The following is a 14,789-nucleotide window of genomic DNA, read 5'->3' as shown; positions in this document are numbered from 1 at the left end:
AGACACGAACCCGTCTCACTCAGAAGCAAGGCACTGCTAAGAACAGCTCGTCCATTACAAAGGCCTCGCACCTCAAAAGCAATGCATTCACGTAGATCCAACGAGACAGATTTCTGGAACGATGTGAATTGTCCCTTTCTCAAATGAAAGGGACAATACTGTTATGAATTCACTTGACTTTCCAAACTATAAGCACATAGTTTATTTAGGATACAACAACACTACAATGTCTTAAGTTTCATGTCAATTACATACAAGCACAGAAATTAGTAAATTACCCCTCAAAACAAGTGTGAGATGATCTTACAGATTAACTGTCTCCATCTATTTTCTCTAAAAGCGAGCAGTTTTGTACCATGAAAAAGGGCTGTTGCAATTTGGAGTAAGTATTTTGCTGTAAACAAAACAAACAAGAATTTTACCATTGTGAAGATACTGAAATTACTAAGATGCCATTATGCTACCAGATAGCAGAGACTTGGAAAAATAATCATTCCAGTGACAGCACACGTAAGGAGAGAAAGAAAATAATCTGAAAAACATCTCTCTAGTAATAGTGATTTTACTCACTAAGCACACTACCAAATGTTCTATCAGGAGCTGAGAAAAAAGCCTTCCACGCATCTCAGGAGAGCGCAGGTCTTCTGCCATCAGTGTGGAAGCAGGGGCTCACAGTGACTCCCTCTGGTATGACTCCCATGGGAGGTGCTTTGTACTTTCCTTGGCTGAACTAAATCCGACACTGCAGAGCACTGCTAAGGATGGTAATTCTGCAACTCTACCAAGAAGAGACCTTTGGTCACTGTACACTGGATAGAGTCCCTCTGTTCATGTAAAAAAATATCTCACCAGCAACAGGCTGCCAGAAACTCTCTGCTGTAACAAAGTTTTAGGCCTGGATCTTAAGTCAAAAAAAGAAATTCAAAGCTCAATGACTTTTACACAGGATTCCTTCACTCACATGGTTTCCCCCGTATTGGTTCACAGCTACAAAATATGAAAGAATTCAAAATGCTAAGAGACAGTGACCTAAAGCACTGTCTTCATGGTAAAACCCTAGAATCTAGTGAGGAATGCCAAACACCACTACAATGAGAGCTTCCAAAAGACTTTAAATCTGAAAGAAGAAAAACCTTGAGTAGGCAGGATGATGAAAATAATCACTCATTGATATACTAATACAGCTATCAAAAATCCCCACTATCAATAAATGCTATTGCAGGTCAAGGATCAGAAGCACTAACAACTGGCTACCTCTATAATTCTAGGCAAAGTAAGCATAGAATTATTTTTTGTTATGTATAAGAACAAAAACCCTACTCAGGTGCCTTTGTTACAGAATATGAGCACTTTAAACAATTTTTTTGTTTACTGCAAACAGACTTATATTTGCAGGACCTCTTTTTACAGAAGGCAAAATACAGCCAATTTTGCTTCTGTGTATCAGATGTGATAGCATTTTGTCTCTCAGGTTATGTAAAACTCAGACTTTTAAATTTCAGACTTTTAATCTCTCCTATCTGTTAGCATTCTACAAAATTTTATTTCCAATTTGTAATTTCTATCAGATAATCAAAATTAGAAGTATTTTCTATTTTCACCAGAATTCCTCTATTAACCTAAGGTAACAGAAAATGTCATGCACATAACAAATAAACAGCTATTTTTCTTTTAAAATATATTTAATAAAGCTTACTCATTGGAATAAAATTTATTCAAATTGTTGGTTAGCAGTGGAAGAGCAAGTATGTTTACATATTAGAACTGAAGCTCAAAACACCATAACATGACAGCTATTAAATGCCCTGCAAGAAGTTATTAGTGTTGATTCTCTTTCAGAAGGCCAATATAACAGTTCCACCCTTAGCATCCTCCCTGTAGTTTTACTTTGTTGTGTCTTTTTTAACATAAACTTTCCCGTCACTCCCACAGGTCGTGTTTTGGTCTCGAGACCTATTATTGGGATATTTCACACAACAACTATGTAAAGAAAATTAAGCCAGTGCTAAAACTACAAAGTAATCCTAAAGGTTTCAACAGGGGTTAAAGCCACTGTGCTAAAAATAACAAGATGTATACATATTTTACCAAGGATTCTGTTTTCCAAAAGAGCAGATAGAAAACTGTGATGTTTTACAAGGACATTCACAAATACCTTCAAGTACTTCAGCACAAATTTCATGCCAGCAAAGATTACAAGCAGTCACTGTGGGAGGGAGAGGGAACCAAGGAGAAAAACAAAACCAAAACCAACCCAAAATCCAAACTCATACTGCCATTACAAATTAATTTTTACAAATGAAAAGTAGTGTCAGGAAATATACCTGCTTATAACAGTTTTAATATTTCCACAGTCACAATCTTGGAAAACTACAGACCACGTATCACAGAAACATACAGACATGGTGAAATGGTGGTGAAGAAGAGACACAAAGGTTACAGAAAGTATTGTTAGAAAGCACTTTGGAAGTGGAAAATGTCCGTGAACTTCTTTTTGTACTTCTCTTGGGTGCGCGAGTAACACAGAGCCTAACAGGTGTCATTCTAAACAAAATGTCCTTTTGAACACACTTGCTTTCCTGTGAGAAATGTGACTGGGAACATCACTAGCTGCTCTAGCAAGTGTCACTTTATTCACTGATCTCTAACCATGGACAAGCAGTCCCACTGCGCTGTAACTGTGTGCCTGGCCAAAGGAAGCCGTGCCAGTCTGCTTGCAGAAGAGAATCTCCTGAAAGATGTATCCAAATTAATGGTTTAAAAAAAGTTATTTTTAAAGTATACTTTTAGAAGCTTGCACTCTAAATTAAAATTAAAAACTCAACAGTATTGGCAAATTTCTTTGCACAAGACTTAAATATTTCCTAGTATACCTTCCAAAAGCACAAATTATGGATGATACTACTTCCTGCTGAAAACTCAGCAGAGAAGAATAGCATTTGTCAAATCCAGTATTTTCAAAAAACAAGTAAATTTGCAACAAGCAGTTTAACAGAATCTGGTTTTTATTACAATGTAATGGGTTCCGTAGGTGGAGGAGTGTGGACTGCAGACATACTAATATATAAACATGTGGCTGCATCAGTACTCCTATGAGCTTGTCAGACATTTCAACACTGTATTTTTAGATTATTCTCTCATACCAACTGCACTGTTACAGTGGCATTTAATTCCATTATGTTCATTGCCAAAAAGGTAATCTTCTGCTTCAACTACAGCAGTTCTTTGAAAAAATACATTTTTAGAGACTGTATTTAATTCTCAAATATATTTTCCCAGTCATAGCCATGAGCCAGCTTAGTGTAATACAGAAAAGAGCACCTACATTTCACTTTATAGATGCTATGTCACTTCATGCTCCTTTTGACACACTCTGTAAAAATCCTTGGATTTGGGAATAGCACACCTGTGGTTATATCTGAGCCTGCTACATAGATTTTATTGTGCTTTCTCTCTGTTCTAATAAAGCCTGGGTTAATGAGGAGACCAGAAGAAAAAAACTTGGCTCAATTGATCTACTCTGCCCTGGCAGTGATGCCAAACACACATCTATGGTATTTCCAGCTCTTAAAACTCAGGTGATTGTTTCATCTAAATTTTATCTCTTCATTCAGGGAAAAAAAAAAAAAGTCATCACACATCAAACAAATAGCATTATGAGCAGCAGACATAAGAAAGCCTGGTTTTCCACAGATTTGTTCTATTTTGGTCTGTATCTTTTCCCAGTGTAATTGCTCCAGCTCACTATATATCCTGTATGATTTCACTCCCCCGGTCCCTTAGCAATAGATCCATTTCTCCACACATCCCTCTAACCACAGTTGTCTCTCCCTTCCCTCCCACATCCTCTGGTGCCAAACAACGTCTTGCTGGCTGGACAGTAATGTGCATATTGACCTCCCTCTTACCAGGCAGAACAAGTTTGCTGAACACTTCTGATCGTAACATCCTTCACCTCTGGGGACATTAACACAGCTCAAGACCTTTGAAACAGAAACAGCGTGACATCCACAGTCTGACTAGATATCTAATCTTCAAACCTGCTGATACATGAAGCTTGTCTTTGAAGTTTTAGGTATTAGCAGTTTGCCAAGCTCCAAACCTTTACAGACTACATCAGAGGCAGAACTACAAAACAAAGGACTCAGCTGCAAAAGAGCGAAGAGGAATGTAGGGATGGGAAAGAAAAGATTCTGACCAACTCATTTTTGCTTTGTGGAGTGAGGATACAGTCAATATACACTAAGAAGTTACACAGGATCACCAACATTCAAGCTAATTAAAAAAAAAAAAAAAAAAGCACTCCAAACTGGGTAACATTCCCAAACAGCAGACTTACCCACAAGCACGTTACACTACAACTAAACTGGGCCTGGAAGGGGCACTCCTGTTCTCTATGCTGACAGTAACACTTGGTCTGCCCCCACAACCGCAGCTAGACTGGCAAGAAGTGAAGCCTACTGAAAAAAATTCAAAAAGAAGGCAAAAAACAAGTAATGGGCTCTCAGCCAGTTTAGATTCCTACAGCATCAGAGCAGTGCCAGCCAGTGCTGCTGAAAAGCAAGAGGGAAGGACGCACCAGGGTGGCGTGAACAAGGAGTAGAACTGGCCCTTCGAGTGTACCCGGCTGCTTAGGCTGCTTATCTGCTGCACAGAACTGCCCTCTCCATCTGGCAGTTAATTATTCATCCAGCAGACATCAATGGAAGTCTACCTGGCTACACTGCTCCAGTCCTTAGGAAATTATATGATCAATCTTTCCACACTAAGCAAAATAAACTACCTGAACAGAAAATGTTTAAGATAAGGCAGATACAAAAAAACATGTTACTTCACGTTTGATGGCAGTTTCGTTAAAGCAAACCTAACAAATGTGTCAACGAAGGCAGACGGGTGCCAGTGCAACATTTAAAAAAGCTGTAGGCGTTACAGACACTACTAAGTGCAACAGCAGAGGAGCTGACGTGCCTGGCTGCGTGTGGGTGTGATAAAAGGCCTCCAAATTCGCCGCCTGCTCTGTGGCAGATGTCTAGCCCAGCACTCTGCCTGTGACACCGCCTGCTATCAGACCAGTGGGAGCTAAGGGAGAACAGAGTCCTCCCTGGCTTCATCCAGAAACCTGGGGAGTTCCTGACCTAAAACCAGGCACAAGTGACTGCGCTATTGCCATCAGCGCACACATCCGTCAACAAATCCGTGTGCTGGCAAATCTGCACAGCACTTTCATCCCCAGCCACGTATTCTGACAGCAACTTTTCAACTGAAATATTTGCTGTGAGGAAGGAAAGAAACGCCCCATTTTACCATCCTTGTAAACCTGCCATTCCCTTACACCGTGGAGAAAAAAAGTAGTGGTGAAACACTATTCATCAGTTTCTTACTTGCATTTAAGGTTTGATAGGTTACCATCACCATCTCTCTCTCCACTGTTTCTCTTTCCTTAACTGAAGAGGCCCAAGTCTACTTAGTGTTTCATCCTATTTGTACTGCTGGAAGAAGGAAAAATCAAAGAGAACAAAAAATATTACCTTCTCATTTTAATGGGACTGTTGAAATTGTATTACCAAAAGGACATAACCTGTATGTCCATATATAATGAACTTGTACAGCTGTATAATCACATTTTTAAAATACTTAACTGTATAGAATGCTGCTTCAAAATTGGCCTAAATTCATTTAAGCCTGTACTGATTGTAAGAAGAGAAGTGCTGGCCCTCCTCTCCTCTTACTCCACATAAGGTACCACAGTGAGCTGGAAATACTGAAAACCTAGGGGTTTTCATGTGGTTAGTTTTCAGTTAAATTGGCAAACAAATCCAACCTTTTACTTGGCCACAAGTACAAAAGTGACAGTGGAAACACAAAAAACAGGAGAGAGGAAAAAAAATTCAACACCTTACACAGATATGTTCAATCTAAAGTAGGAGCTTCAAAACAAAGATCTCGCCAAGTGTTAAAACCTCATTTAGAGCCTATTACTGTTTTTGCCTCTGTTTGAATTAAATTACATTGCACTTACTGTACCTCATCCAGTATTTTATCATCCAGGCATTCAATACTGCTCAAGCCAGTTTACAGTACCTGTATCAGCTATAAATTTCACCACACCATCCACTCCCCTTCCACACTCTTTCCTAACACACGGAATAAAACAGTCCTTGTCGCTTGCTTTCAGTGAGGCTGTTACCACCTCTCTGCCCCAGGGGCACCTGCCCAGTTCTTCCTGGGAGCTCAGAACTGGCCAGGGCATTCCAGATGTGTCTCACCAGTGCTGAGCTGAAGGGCATCATCACCTCCCTGAGCCTGCCCACAACACACACCCTTGGACAGCCCAGGAGGCACCTCCCCAGGTGCAGGGCTTTGCACTTCCCTTTGCAGAGCTTCACGAGGTTCCTCTCTGCTCACTTCTCCAGTCCATCCAGGTACCTGCAAGGGGCTGCACAACCACCTGGCCCACCAAACACTCCTACCAGTTCTGTATTGCCTACAAACTTGTAAGGTGCTTCTGAGCGCCTCTGAGGTGCTCTGTCCCACTAACCATGAATGTTCACTTGGTTGCACTGTACCAGAAATCCAGCTCGACCTCTGGGTCACACTACAGTTGATCCCCAGCTGGACTCCGTGTTGCTGATCACAACTCCTTGAACCTGGTAGCTCATCCAATTTTCAGTCTCTCTCACTGTCCATTTGTCCAGTCTGTACTTCATCACTTTGTTGATGAGGATGTTAAAAGTGACACTGCCACTACCCTAAGGAATCCAAGATAAACAATATCCACTGCTCCCCACTCATTCACTGAGACAGCCTCCTGCAGACCCCTCCCAAGATCACCCATGCTGACCTTGTTAGGCCTGACCCACACCTCTCAACTGACTCCTCATCCACCCAAAAGAAAGAACTTCAGGGATCTCCACGGCAGTCTCCCAACAAAAATCCCCACAACACCATGCATACCTCACCACCTCAGCCTGTCCTTCCTGGAGAGCCTGTAGGGAGCCCTTGCAGCGCTCCAGCCACGTCAGCTGTCCCACCCCATCTCTGATCAAAACAAGATGCGATGCCACAGCACACAGACCTCTAATTTCCCTTGTTTGTACCCAATCTTTTCCACAACATATTGAAAAGAGTGAAATCCAAATAAAATAATCAACTTAGGTTAAATTTTAAAAACTTCATACTGGCTACACTTCTAATAGCCTGAAACCTCATTTCACACTGTGACAAAGTTACAGATGCTATAGAGAAAAATCAACAGTGACAGTGGAGTAATAATGCATGGATGGATAGCTATGGGAAGAGGTGCTTTGCAGATATATACAGAGCAAGGAGATTTAGAGTTCTGTCACTCCTGTCCCAGGTTAGAAGAGAGCTCCGGGCTCCTCTCCAGGGCTCAAACCCAGCAAGCCTTTCTCACCATGCCACTGCTCCTCTGCCCACACTCCCTGTTACCTTAACCCAAAGTCCCACACCTACCTGCTCTTGGAGACCCTGGGATCTGTATTTACAGCACACCCACAGCTCCTCTTCTCAATCAAAGTAACCCAAAGGAGATTTATTTTACCTTCAGTTGGTCTAAGTACACACAGTAGAAAATATCTTCCAGTAAACAATTACTTCTTCCAAAAGCAGAAACAGTTTGAAATCAAGATTCAAAATCGCTGAAAATTCTGACATTACTCTTACATAACCTCAAACTTTTAAATTTTTGGTAAAAATTCTTTGAAGCAAGAGTCCCTTCGTACAAAGCAAAAAAACCTTCTTAGGGTCTTTTATTAACTAAATTATCCTACACATCAGCACTCAAACCAATGCTTTCTTAAAGACCAGCTCCACCATTTGCACATCTTAGTACCAACAGGTAACTCTGACGAATACCAACATTGTCAAAAAGTACAAAGACAAAAAAGAACGCAAAAGAAAATGTAAAATTACACATTTTTATAACCTGCTTTGTAGCTTAGAGAGACCTTTTCTAACTACAATTGTTTCATGTGCTATGGATCTATACTGAAATGGATTCAATATGCCTTACAGACTCGGCTAGCTCCTGGCTATTGGGATGTAGGAAGAAACTTCCACAGAGTGGTGTAATTCCACAGTTGTCTGCTAGACTGTCTTACATGTTGCTCTGGAGCAATACTGCTGGCCATTGAGGGGACCAAAACACTTGAAGCATTTGCAACATTCTTTTCTCACTAGTGCACCCTCCTTTCATATAGTTGTTAGTTGGTTACTTTTCCTGCAACCAACTTCTCCTCTGAAATTACGTCAGCAGAAATTAAAAGATATTTATAAAGAACAACCAAGCAAAATCACAGAATTTCATTGCAGCAAAAAACTACACACACTACAGATGCTTTAGGACAAAGAAAGAAATTCTTACATCAGCTCTTTCCTCCACCTCTATTCTCCAGGCTCCTAAGACTATTACCGACAGTATTAGAGAGATGTAAATATTATACAACAGCATTTGAAGCTTTGAGAAAAACTTGAGTAATGCCATTTCTGCAACGGAACCTCTGGCTAAGGAATGCACAGCTGCTGAGCAGATGCATAATTTCAGCATTTAGATTCCATTATTTCAAGGGGGATTTTTTTCTTTACTCCATGTTTTCAGATTTTCTATTTCCATCTGGTTTTTGACCTCCTTCAGCTTAGTCCACTCTTCTCTGTTTTAGTTCATTACACCAAAATAATTTTCTAAATTAGAAACATCTCTACATTTAAAAACTTGTGAATTTAAAGAGAGGTGGGGGAGTGAAACAGGGCCAGGGACAGAACAAAACCAGACAGTTCAACAGAGGCTCGGGTTTGAATAAAAACTGTCCTGTCTGGATCAGGATTGATTTTGCAGTTCCTGGTCTAACCCAAACTGGCGAGCCTCTAACTGCATTCCTTCCATGAAATTTTAAGAGCAGGAAACTGAAGAATATCAGCTATTTGGGAATGTTTCTAGACTTTGCCAGAGCCCTCTGCAAAACCTTCTGAGTATAACAACAGTCTAGGTTCTGATTCTTTTTAGAGTTATGATTAATTATAGTTGTAAGTGTAAAAAAAGTTTAACTTACCACATACTAAAAGAGCTTTACAAAACATATAAAGATTAGTGCAAACCAGTGAGTGGTCGTCAAATCAATTCAGTAAAGAAGTTATTATTATTATATATTATTATATTATTAATAATTATTATACTATTATGCAAGAGTAGTAAAATATTCAGAATATATATACCGAGACAGTATTGTTTAGAAAAATTTCTATTAATCTAAGTCAAGCAGAGGACTAGAGCATAGAATATTGCCTGTCTTAAACTTCAACACTACAAGTTTTAAAGATGAATTATCCCTGGTAGAACCACTGACTCAAATGTGACAGATTGGCCATAAAACCTATCCAATCTTCCATTTAATTTTAGGCTCAGAATAATAATTTGCCTGGGTGGGGAAGGGCACAGTCTTCAATCCAAACAAATAGCATACACATCAGAATATTCTACAGGAAACTTTCTATAGAATATTTTCACAAAAAAGAAAAGGAAAATTATTTTAAACTAGTAAATATGGAAGATAAAATTATAAAAAATACATCTATACTTTAAAACAAAACCCCACATTTTTATTTGGTGGGATTTATTGTTTGCTTTGAGGAGACATTCAAACCAAGTTAAAAAAAAATCTTTGAAGTGAAACTTCCCATATCTTCTATCATCAGGGACATTTCTGCTTAATACTTGGTACCACTACTGAATTTCTCATTACTGCTAAAATCCCTTCAATAACCCGAACTGAAGATTGATTCAGAGCCCAAAACAGGGAGGGAGAAGTATGGCTGCACCTCATTAGCTGGCAGCTCATCCCTGTGCCCTGTCCCAGTCCTATGTTGTAATTAACTCTCAGTTGTCCAAACCTGACAACTGCAAGGCCTGCTGCTTGCGTAACACTGAGAAGGAAACAGGAGGGTTTCTAAAATCTTCTCCAAGGCATTCTGTTTCTCTTCCACCAAGAAGGACATGCAGCCAGGAAGAGCACATTTTACCCAGCTTTGTGGTCTCCTCACTCACATTTCCAGTCACTAAGGTTCACTCTTTTCTTCCAATAAATCCCTCTTTTTCTCATGCTACTGCCCAAGTTCTTTCGTTCCCAAATATAAAGGGACAAGTAGATGATACATTTTTCATATTCTCAGTATTTCATATATTCCATTATTCCTCCCAACCCTTCTGTTTAAGCTTCCTTTTCAAGCTCTCTATATCCCTGCAAAAACACACGTAACAGTTCCTCTGCCTGACCACTGTAAATTTCCATCTGAACACAGGATAGGAAAAAGAATGATTAATTTAGAAAATGTTATCTGAGCTTATTCACCACTCTCATATCCCTGATGTTCTGACTCTGAGCACACAGTGTGCTCATTTGCACAAATCTCATGAGCAGAGTATCGATTCTCTGCATAAGTGAAATCTCTGATGACCTCAGTCCTCCAAAGTCATTTGAGCTCTGTCCACCGATTTCCAGTCAAATTTGGGATCAGGCTCTCACAGAGGAAGTACAAAGGCCTACAAATGGTTCTAGGTGGGATTTTTTTTTTAAACCAAGAAAAGAAAAGCAAATTTAAATCATTTCAACGGCTGCAGCAGTGGAAAGGAAATCGCTTCCACAAACCAGATCCATTTCCTGGTATGTATCTTGTGAGACTTTGATATTTCTCTAACTTATCCTTGCTACATCTGCTTGTATTTATGAACCAAAGCATGGCAGTACTGACAGTTTTCTCCTTAAGATGGTGAACTCAGCAAATATAGACACGAAGAAGTGCTAGTTGCTTCCACATTTTAATCTAATAAAGTTGACTGAAACAACACTGCAAAAATGTATGTGATATCAAATTTTTGTAACAAGCATAGCGGCTGTTATAATATATGATGCAAATTAAGCTGCAAAACTGCAGAGATGAGTTAATAATACTGATTTTTCCCCCTTTTAATGCAAAGCAATTCATGACACTTGCATTACATTTAAATGCTCTACATTTTCCTCTCTATTTTGAGGAAAAAAACAAGCATAAGAGCATTTAGCTGCATGTTGCAGGTACACATTCTGTGAATTGTTACTACACAGATTTTTGTCTAATCAGAATATCTTAAAACATTCAAAGTTCACACATTCATGAGACTCAGAGCACTTTCCCCTCCCCCCTGCGGTGACAGCTGGGTGATGGCAGGGACAACTCCATCAGGGCAATCACCTTCACTGTAACTACAGGTGTCACTGCAGAAACGCAGAGCTGGTGACACACCTGACCTTCAATAAGGCTTTGCTGTGGCTTTTCCTTTCCTCTAGCTTATACAGCCTATGAATATTATCACCATCATGAACCAGAGTTTATTTTCCTACCCTAACTCTTGTTTTGAATTTTGCTAACCAGACTGTCATTAAACAGTACTAACCCTAACCGTAACACCCAGAATTCGAATGAAACGGGATGGCAACTACAAGACACCCTTTAGAAAAATGGCAAGAAAAACCATCTCTGGATTATAAATCTGAAACAGAGTGACTATATTTCTCACACTGCTTGTGTACAACTGAAACAATGGGGTCATAACCAGAAACCCATGCAAGGGTTTTGCATTACCACAAGATGAATGAAGTTCTTGGTCTTCTCAATATATTAAATATATGTCATCCTAAAATGCTTCAGTGTCCAATCTGCTACTGTGAGTTTCAAAATATATACTGCAGACTAGTGGCATAATTGCTTTGTTTTGGAGGGAAATGGACGTGAAATACACCTCATATGCTCTGTAAATACACCCAGCAAAGTCCTGGGAAGCCAGTTCTCAACAAAGTCCATCCTGGCAAGTTGGCAGTTTGTCCCCCGATTTCCTGGTCAGTGGTGGGCGAGCTGTGTGTTTTATCAAGCTAAAGCTCTTGGGATTTACATACTCCAAATACAATGTACTACACAGATGTTTCTGGACTAAACTCCTCACAGAATAGCTATTCCATAGATCTTCTCAATAAGAGCACCGAGATTGCTAAGATTATGTTTTCTGTACATAAGAAAAATGAGGTGCCTGTTTCAAACTTTTACCCAGTTCCAAGTATCACCTAGTGTGGGCTCCTCGTTATTCTTAAAGGACACGATGTAGCAGGTCAAGTTTTACATTCACTGTCAGTTTTAAACAGCTTAAAGAGTAACACTACTTGCTGCCGAGGAGCAGTGAACCCTCAACAGCTTTCACAGCAGCCTTTAACTGATTGCAAGAAAACAAGGCAGAAAGAAATCACGTTTCCCCCTAAAGCACTGACCATCCTGGAAGGCACAAAAGAGACCACTGCAACTGGGAACCATCAGCATGGCTGTGGTGGAACAACTGCAAAGGGTCCTGCAGATCTTGTCCAAGAAAGGGAAAAGAGGAACCACTAAAGCAGCAGTGAAAGGAAAAACTGGTCAGGCACACTCCATGCCTGCCTCCAAGTCCTGCATTTTGGGAATGCTAGCAAAGGAAACAAGGCTTGAAGTACTCCATCTATACCCACATTTGTCTCTGATGAGATATACTTTTAAATTGCTGAGTTCCTTCTGTCATTTATTTACAGATGACAGTAAGATAAGTGAAGAAATCCCAGGCACTGAAAATATGCCCTCTTTTTACTGAGAAACCAAGAAACACTTTCCCAGGTATCCAGATAGGACAAATCTCCAACTGATGCTTGAAATAAGCAAGGACAAACAAACATTTGTAAGTTTCTCTGCCACATACTGATTGGTCTCTTTCATTCATCTGTGTTTTCCAGCAATTTACCAAAGAAGCTACTGCAGCTCTGTATGTCAGAGCTGGTATCCAGAAAAAGCTCACATATCATTTATACACTCCACCATATCCAGTATTTTTAATATGCATAACTATTTTCACTACTAAGGATCTTGCAGAGCAGTGTTCAAAACATTAGGATTTGGGGTCCCACAACTGGCTTTAGGAAAGTCTATGCTCTAGCTACATACTGTTTTAGTAAACATGTCTTTTAATCAGTGAATTCCAAGTAACAAGCTATTTCAGGCTTGCAGTTTACCAAGAGCTTTCTGCTCTAACTTGAACAAAGGCTCAAACAGATAACATCCAGAGGTCCCTTTCAAAACTAAATTACTTCACAATTAAGGGAAGAAAATAATTCAGATCCAGCCACATATACTCTCTGTTGCTGGAAGAGATCAGCCAGCAGGACATACTAAGGACTGGCAGCTGAATCTTGCAGGTGCATGAGAAAACCCTTCATACCATTTCAAACCACACCTCAAAGCCTACCAGGTTGTACCTATCTATACAAATACATATAAAATACACAGCCCCTCGCACATACCCCAAAGAAAATGTGGTGAATAATCTAAGAAAAAGCTACAAAAGAACGAGACCAAAAGACAAATACATTGTCAGCAAGAGTTTTATCCAGGCTGCTACAAATGCCACAACAGGGAGTATTTCAAGCTGTAGACTGGGTAAATTACCTGACTACGAATTGCTCTTATGTTAACTTTTTTATTCCAGGATTAGGTTCTACTAAAAATCAAACAAACCTTTCAATTTGGGAGTCTTCCTTATCTACAAAAGCAGCTTCTCCATCCCTGCAGGTAACAGGCCTGAACAATCCCTAGCATGCTAACCTGATAAAAGAACTCAAAGATAATTACTTCTAAGCAGAGAACAAAATATGGAAATTCGGAGGGCAATCAATTTACACTGGGAAAAATCGTCATACAACTTGACACAAAGTAACAGGCAACTGCTGAAAGGAAATACCACAGCTACTACCATTCCCTGCTGCTGAATTCACTCTTAATTTTACCAAAACAACATCGGACTGTGGTTGATTGAAAGGTGGTAAAAAGCCATTTGTGCTTTTGAACCCTGTTCAATAGATTTTGTAACCAGTTATGAAAACCGCGTACATAATCGGTCCTCAACAGCACAATCTTTCGCCACCAAGGTACGGGCGAATAATCATTCGGGGTTACTATTTCTTCAGACTTTTTACGTTTGACGTCGCTGAACGGCAAAAACCGATTTGGAAAGCCGGCGTCCAGCTTTGTTCAAGGCTCGCACAAAAGAAAGGCGAAGCACCTTATTCCTCGCACCCTTCCCACGACCACGGGCGCTGCCGCTCGCTCGGGCTGGGGCCGCTCGGCACCGGGCCCGGCATTACAACACCGGGAAGGGAGGGCAGGAGGGAGGGAGGGAGCGCACGGCCGGCGAGCGCCGCGCCGGCCCTGCCCACGCAGAGACCCGCGGGCCCCGCGCAGCCCCCGCGGCGCCCCCCGGCCGGGCGGCGGGCAGCGCCCCCAGCGCCGCGGCGGGGCAGGGCTGCCGGGCCGGGGGCGCTCCCGGGGCCCCGAGCGGCCAGGCCGGGGCGGGAGGGCCGCCGCCGGCCGCGGCGGAGTCCACCTTCGACGGCGCCGCCCGGGGCCGGCGCAGACCCTGCCGGGCACCGCCCGGGCCGGGCCGCCCGACGGCGGGGAAGGGGCATCGCCGCGGAGGGAGCGCCCCGCGTCCCCCCGGCCGCGGAGGTGCAGGCGCGGCGCTGCCCGGGGCGCCCCGGCTCTCCCCGCCCGGCCGAGGCCTCCGCGGCGCGTCCCGCACTCACCGGCGCTGGGGGCTCCTCATCCTCCGCGCGGGGACGGCAGGCGAAGGGGGAGGGGGCCCGCTCCCCGCCGCGCTCCGCGGGCCGTTCCCGGGGCCCCGACGGCTCCGCTGAGACGGGGGCGAAGGCGGGTGCGTGTCGGGCGGGGGA

The 14,789-nt window shown here is 41.9% G+C and overlaps 1 protein-coding gene across 2 annotated transcripts in view; it reads right to left on the bottom strand.

Moving 5' to 3' along the window:
• Positions 1-14,789, bottom strand: part of BMPR1A (bone morphogenetic protein receptor type 1A) — a 74,547-nt gene extending 59,758 nt beyond the window's left edge. Inside the window, exon 1 of one of the 2 annotated variants that reach the window (XM_038141108.1) lies at positions 14,643-14,789. The gene's annotated coding sequence lies outside the window, so the exon portion shown is untranslated. The remainder of the gene's footprint in view (positions 1-14,642) is intronic. The other variant, XM_038141107.1, reaches the window with a different exon arrangement.

Source organism: Motacilla alba, chromosome 6 (genome assembly GCF_015832195.1).
Source record: "Motacilla alba alba isolate MOTALB_02 chromosome 6, Motacilla_alba_V1.0_pri, whole genome shotgun sequence".
Classification (NCBI taxonomy): Eukaryota; Metazoa; Chordata; class Aves; order Passeriformes; family Motacillidae; genus Motacilla; species Motacilla alba.
This window is presented reverse-complemented; position numbering and strand designations above follow the sequence as displayed.